The sequence below is a fragment of the Pteropus alecto genome, unplaced genomic scaffold, assembly GCF_000325575.1.
Source record: "Pteropus alecto unplaced genomic scaffold, ASM32557v1 scaffold86, whole genome shotgun sequence".
Lineage (NCBI taxonomy): Eukaryota > Metazoa > Chordata > Mammalia > Chiroptera > Pteropodidae > Pteropus > Pteropus alecto.
Genome location: NW_006442109.1, coordinates 2,991,627 through 2,999,922, shown reverse-complemented (window position 1 = coordinate 2,999,922; position 8,296 = coordinate 2,991,627). Strand labels below are relative to the sequence as shown.

The following is an 8,296-nucleotide window of genomic DNA, read 5'->3' as shown; positions in this document are numbered from 1 at the left end:
ATAATAAATGCAAGATATATTCTCCTGTATCAAACACTTCATGGGTCATGTTATCCTTCATGAAGGAAATTAAAAATATGTGACGTTAAAGCTAAGCTAGCAGATGATATCAAGGAATGTGGCCAGGTCAGCATTTCAACTGCTCATCAGCACACTCATCCATTCTCTGCATTCTCCATCCCGCCACTCATGGAAGTAAGCAAAAATTCATCCCACAAGTCTGTGCTTTCTCAATACAGTTTCTAACAAGTAGAAAGATTAATAGACAGTCATCATATTTAAACCACACTTAATGATACATATTTCATCTTTTAAAAAAAAGAGGAAGGGAAAAGGAATCCTTTTTTATGTACTGTCTTTCAAGTTGGGTTTACCATATAAAGTATCTTGTAACTTTTCCCATGTCAGAACATATAAATCTATCTCATTCTTTAACAGGTACACAGAATTTCATTGAACACACATCATAAAATTTATTTATATAAATTCCTACAGAACACTGCCACTGCTTCCAAATTTTCATTATTATCAGTAATGTTATAAATGAATATCCTAGTGTACAAATCTTTATAAGCTTTTAAGATGAGAAACTTCTATAAATTAAATAAGTTGCTGGGTCAAATATTTACATGCAAAATTCTGGCAGTTATCTTTAAACTTCCCCTGAATCATTTCTATAATTTCCAACCCCCAAAACTATAACAGAACCAGTTTTCTCATAATCTCCACAAACAGTGCACATTTCTTTTTAGTCTCTGCTAACCTGCCTCCCAAGCCATTCTCCCAAAGACAGTTCATAATTCATTTATTTGCCTTTCTTTATTTTACTATTAGAAATGTTGAACGCCTTTTTCTATCTTATTGGGTGCTTAATTTTCTTTTGTTATTCCCCTGCCTTCATCCTTTGTCCATTTTTCTAGTTTTTAAGGGTTACTTATTAGGGAAATTAGCCATTTTTCTTTCATATATCTTGAAATTACTACTATGTTTCTGTTCTATTAAGAATTTCCTGACTTGTACGCAGCTACAGTTATCAATGTTTTAATGACTCTAGTTTTTGTCTTGTTTTCTGACAGGAATACGCCAGTGAACCTGTACCACATACCACAACTTTCATAACACAAAATTGACTGTTAAATTGACTGTTGTTTCCTAAAGTCATCCACACTTTTGCAACTAATTTTTTTCCCATGAAAAAAAATACTCCCTTAAATGACTTTGAAACAGTCTCCTTGTAATAGAGGCTGATGGGAACTAGAAGAGGGATGGTTGGTCACACAGAGGGGTGGTACAAGAGACCAGGATTCAGAGGGAACCTTCCTGAAGTCATGCCTGTCTGGGCTGAGACTTGGGGATGAGTTAGAGTTGGTGCTGTTAAGGGAAGGAAGGCATTACAGGCAGAGGAAATTCTGCTCTTTCACAGGTAAAAAAAGAATTTGTCCTGCACCGAAGCATTTCAACACACAAAGTGGGAAAACAGAGATAGGTGTGTGTTGCTAATGAGTTGTCAGTGAACTTCACCACTCTGCACTGTTCCTTGGCCACTGCCAGTCATGGGTGATGACACAGACCTATCCACAGGTCAGGCCATTCACATAAATATGTCTCATAATACCAGAAAAACAGCACCAGGGCATGTTAGGGGTCTACATTAATTCTGCACTAGGTGATAATTAACATAATACCTACAACTTACTGAGCACTTACTATCTTCCAAGCACAGTACCTTTCATAAAATAACTAATCCCTCCACCCACCTGCCCAGTCCGTTCCCTCATCCTAGGGGTATATGATTGTGCCTAGGGTTATGGCAATATAGAAGTCTGAAATGTATTATGAAAAAAGAAAAAATACATAATCTTTCAAATAAGTAACTGAGGGTCTTAAAAAATATTCAAACCCTTTGAACCAGTTATTGCAGTTCAAGGAATCTATCCTAAGGAAATAGACTAGAAATGAGAAGATAGATTTGTTTGAAGGTGCCAATCACAAAATCACTCATAATAGCAAAAGCTGGAAACAACCTAAATGCCTAATAGGAGAATGATTGATTAAATGACAGTATATCGCCACGAAGGATGTTAAAATGTTTTTATAGACAAAGATATGAGTACATGTTTATGAGATTTGGGTTTTTCAAAAAGCAGAATAAACTATATACACATATGGTACGATTCCAAATGAAAAAGATATCAACAAGCACATATACACGAACAGAGACAAGGCTGGGAGGAAACAGAACAAAATATTAACAGAACTACAAAAATACAGGTAAAATATGTTTCCTTATGTATTCCTGTACAATATTCTACAGTAATCCAGCTATACTTTTATAACCAGAAAAAAAGAGAGACCATTCAATCAATTCAAATTTCTCATGCTCCCCTTTGAGGATCACATCCACTATAAAAATGTGTACCTAATCCCCTTAAAGTATCTAAAGTTCTTGAGACAGATTACATTCTTTGGGTTCCTGAAATCGATGGGAGAGAAATGAGTACAACAGTTTTTAGGTCAGTGGTAGGGAACTTTGCCCATATCTGATCTGGGCCCAGGTTGAGGTGGAAGAGTTAATGACTACATCTGGCTCTAGAAATAAGGCAGTGAGGCTTTTCAGGTAAGAGAAAGCACAGATGTGCCTGGGGAAGGAGAGCATAGCAATCTCCTTTATTCAGGTAAAGATGGTTAAAGAATAAAATATTTCTTGAATTAGGATACTAACACAGTAAGAATTACTAGCCATCGAATTTTTCTTCCTTAAATTCTGTAGGCATATAAGGGTATGTTTATGGATAAAAGCAAGATGGAACAGTCCTTATCAGGATGGTTCTTTTATCTTACATTAGAATATTTAAGATATGAGAAAATGTAGTAAAAACATTTTCCACTGGCAGGAATGAAGGTTGTTATTAACAGAAAATAGAAACAAAGTATTGTTTAGTTTCTTCACTTGTAAAATGGGAATAATGCTTATACTACTTGGTCACCAGGATTAAATAAAATAAACATGAAAGCATCAGGTACAGGCCCTTAGTACATAATATACTCTAGTTTCCCTTTTCTTCATTGCAAATGAGTGACTTAACACTTAATCTTACTAATACATTAAACTTAACTATATATATAAAAATACAGTTTAGATCTGTAAGTGGATTTAAGAATTAGCATAACCCAGAAGAGTGGGTAAGGTACAACTCCTGTTCCCTCATTTTCAAAACAGGTTAATAATGCATGGGTTTATGGCAGGGAATAAATGAGATAATAAATGTGAAAGCCTTTTATAAATCTAAAGGTTATAATGATGAGAGTTGCCAGAGATACTGACTGAGAATGAAAGTTTTATTTTCTTAGCAGATCCACATGTGTTGGTGTAAATACAATTAACAAGCTGCATAGGATGGGAGCTGAAACCCTTCCTGAAGGACACAACCCAGTAGCAGAAAGGTTGGTAAACCCTTGTTCAAAGATGGGGAGTCCAGCTACATGTACAGCTTTTGTTCTGCTGAGTGGTGTACTCAAATGTGGGTCCAGAAGTGAATTCTCAAGAAAACAGAGTTTTATAGGCTACAGTTACCAAAAACCAAAAAGATACTAGAGAGAAAACAGAAATAACTGAAGGGTACTTTTTTGGACGTTGGCTGTGTCTTCCCCTTGAAATATTCAGTAACATCTAAATTTCTTGTTCATCCTTTATCCCACCTCAATTTGTTTAGCATCCATATTTCTGTTTGGATATAAGTGTAATCATATTCGTAAAACTTAGCAGTGAGGGTAATGTTGCTTCATTCTTGAAAAGTCCTTAAAAAAGCAATATCCATATGCTCATAAAATGTGTCTTTTTAATCCATACTTTAAAATAACTAGTTCTTAACCCTTGTGCACTGTTACTGGGAATGTAAATTACACATCATGTTCAGTACCATGAGGAATTGAGTATTGCAATAAAAAACAATAGGGGGAGATATGGAAGTGGGAACTTACCTTAATGAAGGTCAAGGAAGGCCTCGATAAGGAAGGGACATTTAAGTTAAGATGTGGAAGACAAGATGCCAATCAGGAGGAAAAGTGTTCCAGGCAGATAAACAGCAAGGGAAAAACCCCAGGGGTAGAAAGTTTCATGTGTTTGCAGATTTGAGAGAAGGCCCCTGACTATGAAGCAGTGAATATGAAGGAGCATGGCATGAGTTTATTTTTTGAGTGCTTAATATACGTTAGACATCACGCTAAGTACTTTAATATATCCTCTTATGTAATCACTACCAGAAACCTACAAAGTTAGATACCCCATCATTTTCAAAATGAAATAAACAAGCATAGGTGAGCTTAAGTAACTTGTCCAAAATCACATAGCAAGTGGTGGTACTTGAATTCAATTCAATGCAGCAAGAATCCAAACCCTACATTTTTAACTGAACCTTACACCCAAAGTTAGAAGGTAAGCAGTAGCCAAATACAGGGGGCTTTATATGCCATGGTAAAGAGCTTGAATTTATTTATCTTTTATTTTCTAATTAAGTTTTAAATTTTATTTTAAGCTCAGTGGAAAGCCATTCAAAGGTTTAAGAAAAACAATGACATTATCTAATTTACATTTCTACAGTGGCCACTGTGTGGACAATGAAGGGGGGTGGGGAGGAACTGTAGGAATAAAAAGAAAAAAAAAATAAAGGAAACCAGTAAGTGGCCAGAAGAGAAATGATGGTGGTCTGGACTAGAAGTAGATGGGTTCGAGATCTATTTGGGAGCAGATCTAATAAGACTTGCCTTGTGCACTGTTACTGGGAATGTAAATTGGTGCAGCCACTATGGAAAACAGTATGGAGGTTCCTCAAAATATTAACGAGAACTACCTTATTACCCTGCAATTCCACATCTAGGTATTTATCTGAAGAAAACAAAAACACTAGTTCAAAAAGATATATACATCCCTATGTTCATTGTAGCATTATTTACAATAGCCAAGATATGGAAGCAGCCATAAAAAAAAAAAAAAGAATGAAATCTTACCATTTACCAACATGGATGGACCTAAAGGATATTAAGTAAAATAAGTCCAAAAAAGACAAATACTATACGATTTCACTTATATGTGGAATCTAAAGAACAAAATAAACCCAACAGAAACAAACTCAGATACAGAGAACAAACTGATGGTTGCTAGATGGGAGGGGGGTTGGGAGACTGGGTAAAAAGGATGAAGAGATTAAGAAGTATAAATTGGTAGTTACAAAATAGTCATGATATAGTCAATAATATTGTAATAACTATCTATGGTGCCAGGTGGGTACTAGACTTACAGGGGGTGGGGTATTATTTTGTAAATTATATAAATGTCTGACTACTATGTTGTACACCTGAAATTAATATAAAAAATATTGAATGTCAACTCTAATAGAAAAAAAAATAAAATATTTTCTGAACATATTTTCAGAAATATGTTCCTAAACCAGCAGGCAGATTGTCTTGGTGCTACAGTCTCTGGGTATTCTCAGATTAGGTCCCCCGTTCTACTCCCACACCTATCATAAACCTATAACTGATTTCTTTCCAGTTTTGACTTCAACTTGTCAGTTATCTTTTGGGTAACGGTGCTATTTTTGGTGTCAGATAAATGTATAATCTGGAAAATTATATTCCTGTTAAAAGACCTATAATTTAAAAATGTTTACCAGTACAAGATCCAAAGAAGAGTGTGTTGGGAGTACTGCTCTCAGTCCTCTTCATCTCTTAAAGAAGCACACAAGTTAAAGGCGGATGAAAAAGCAGAGAAGAAAGTGGGGCCAAGGTGAGAGATGAGGAAAGGATAGTGTTGGTAAGGATACAAGGTATAAGGAAATCTTCCCACTGAACAACAACAAAAAAGTAATGAGTTTAGATATTTTTCAACCAACCTATCTGCCAAACTAATACTGCCCACAAAATTATAAAGAGCACATGTTCTCTTCTTAGAAGTCAAAGGAACTAATCACTGTGAGAGTTAATCTTTAATATCTAGTTTTCCTTGAACTGCTAACCCACTAAAATCTGTATACTCAGCTAGTCTATTAAGAAAACCTGAAAAAACACATTTACAAGAACTTTGATACACATTATCACATTCAAATCTATGTTGGCACAGCGAATTTGTCCAGTTTACTGAAAACAAAAAATAAAAAACCCAGAAGTTAAACGAGGGTTTTTTAACTGTGTTGTATAAAGCTCCATCCATATTTTATTTCTAAGTGTTTTCCCAGTTAGCGAGGGGCTTTTCATAAAGTAAAAGAGTCTGAAAGCAAAACAGAGAATACAAAATGTTTCATAAATACTGAAGAAAGCAGACTATCTTAAAATCACTCTTTAAGCAGAGATTCTCTCTTCCGTAACTTGCCAGAATATTTTATGCAGATAACTGCACCCAATGAGAGCTCATTAAAAATGATCTGGCTGTTTGGACAGTGGTCCTGGGTTTCAATTATTTCATCCTAGTAGATACTGAGAATTGTTCTGGGAACAAAAGAAAACAAAATCCTCTTCTTAGGGAATACACAGTTCAGAAAAGAGAAAGATGGAAAGTGAAATGAAGCTGGCTGAGCAAACCACTGTGGCAGTCCTGCTGTCCCTGAACTCTAAATTTTTTATTTCTCAATTCTGAGTGGTTCTGGTATTTGCTCTTTATTTTTCTTGGTCAGAAAAAGAAATCCACTAGTACACATCTCTCTTCTGAAAATTCACTTTAATGCTCAGATTTAGCCATGTTCTATTGCCTTTACCACTGCTTCAATAATATGCCTACTATGTGCTATCCATTGCCGCTGCACTAAGCACTGGTGATCTGATTTAACAAACACAGAATTCAGGCCTTCATGGAACTGCATTCTGGATGTGAGTATCTTCCTCAAATAATAACATTACACATCATGTTCAGTACCATGAGGAATTGAGTATTGCAATAAAAAACAATAGGGGGAGATATGGAAGTGGGAACTTACCTTAATGAAGGTCAAGGAAGGCCTCGATAAGGAAGGGACATTTAAGTTAAGATGTGGAAGACAAGATGCCAATCAGGAGGAAAAGTGTTCCAGGCAGATAAACAGCAAGGGAAAAACCCCAGGGGTAGAAAGTTTCATGTGTTTGCAGATTTGAGAGAAGGCCCCTGACTATGAAGCAGTGAATATGAAGGAGCATGGCATGAGTTTATTTTTTGAGTGCTTAATATACGTTAGACATCACGCTAAGTACTTTAATATATCCTCTTATGTAATCACTACCAGAAACCTACAAAGTTAGATACCCCATCATTTTCAAAATGAAATAAACAAGCATAGGTGAGCTTAAGTAACTTGTCCAAAATCACATAGCAAGTGGTGGTACTTGAATTCAATTCAATGCAGCAAGAATCCAAACCCTACATTTTTAACTGAACCTTACACCCAAAGTTAGAAGGTAAGCAGTAGCCAAATACAGGGGGCTTTATATGCCATGGTAAAGAGCTTGAATTTATTTATCTTTTATTTTCTAATTAAGTTTTAAATTTTATTTTAAGCTCAGTGGAAAGCCATTCAAAGGTTTAAGAAAAACAATGACATTATCTAATTTACATTTCTACAGTGGCCACTGTGTGGACAATGAAGGGGGGTGGGGAGGAACTGTAGGAATAAAAAGAAAAAAAAAATAAAGGAAACCAGTAAGTGGCCAGAAGAGAAATGATGGTGGTCTGGACTAGAAGTAGATGGGTTCGAGATCTATTTTGGAGCAGATCTAATAAGACTTGCCAACGATTTGGATTCATGCAATACGGAAAAAAGAAAAAGTCTATGATAACTCCTGGGCTTCTGGCTTTCGTAACAAATGGATCACGTTGGATAAAAATGAAATGGTTAGGATCAGACTAAATTTGGGAAAGAGGGGTATATTCATTTAATCATTCAATAAATTAAGCTTCTACTATGTGATGATACAGCAGAATACAAAACTGATAAAGGCTTGCCCTCGTAGAACTTACATCATTGGGGTGGAGGATAGTGACACATATTAATTACATATATTAATATGTAAGTCATATTTGACCAAAAAGAATTTCTCTAATGTATAAGTGGAGGCCTAAAGGAAACAAAGGAGGCAGCCCTGAAGATTTCTGGGAGAAAAGAGTTCTGCGAAGTCTAAATAAGGCTACAATGGCCATGAGGCAGAAGTGTTCTTGCTATGTTTGAGGACTAGCAAGGAGGCCAGGGTAGTATAACAGAGTAGGTAAGGGGAAAATAATAGGAGGTCAAAGGAAGAAAAGGCAACATAGAACTTTGGTTGAGGATTTTGGCTT

General features: G+C 35.7%; 1 protein-coding gene across 1 annotated transcript in view; it reads right to left on the bottom strand.

Annotated features, from left to right (window-relative positions):
* Positions 1–8,296, bottom strand: part of ATG14 (autophagy related 14) — a 35,671-nt gene that overhangs the window by 25,401 nt on the left and 1,974 nt on the right. The window lies entirely within an intron of this gene.